Here is a 402-nt window from a genome sequence, read left to right as displayed (position 1 = left end):
GAGGATGAGGATGAGGATAGGATGAGGATGAGGACATAATGAGGTTGTGGAGGAGGATGAGGATGAGGAGGAGGAGGAGGAGGAGGAGGATGAGGATAGGATGAGGATGAGGAGAGGATGAGGGATTAGAGGAGGAGGATGAGGATGAGGATGAGGATAGGATTTGGTTGTGGAGGAGGATAGAATGAGGATGAGGATGAGGAGGATGAGGATAGGATGAGGATGAGGATGAGGATAGGATGAGGACGAGGATAGGACGAGGAATTCGAGGAGGATGATGACGATGAGGATGAGTATAGGATGAGGATAAGGATGAGGAGGTGGATGAGGATGAAGAGGAGGATGAAGATGAGAATGAGGACGAGGAGGAGGATAGGATAAGGAATTGGAGGAGGAGGATGA

Source organism: Lupinus angustifolius, unplaced genomic scaffold, assembly GCF_001865875.1.
Source record: "Lupinus angustifolius cultivar Tanjil unplaced genomic scaffold, LupAngTanjil_v1.0 Scaffold_541, whole genome shotgun sequence".
Lineage (NCBI taxonomy): Eukaryota > Viridiplantae > Streptophyta > Magnoliopsida > Fabales > Fabaceae > Lupinus > Lupinus angustifolius.
This window is presented reverse-complemented; position numbering follows the sequence as displayed.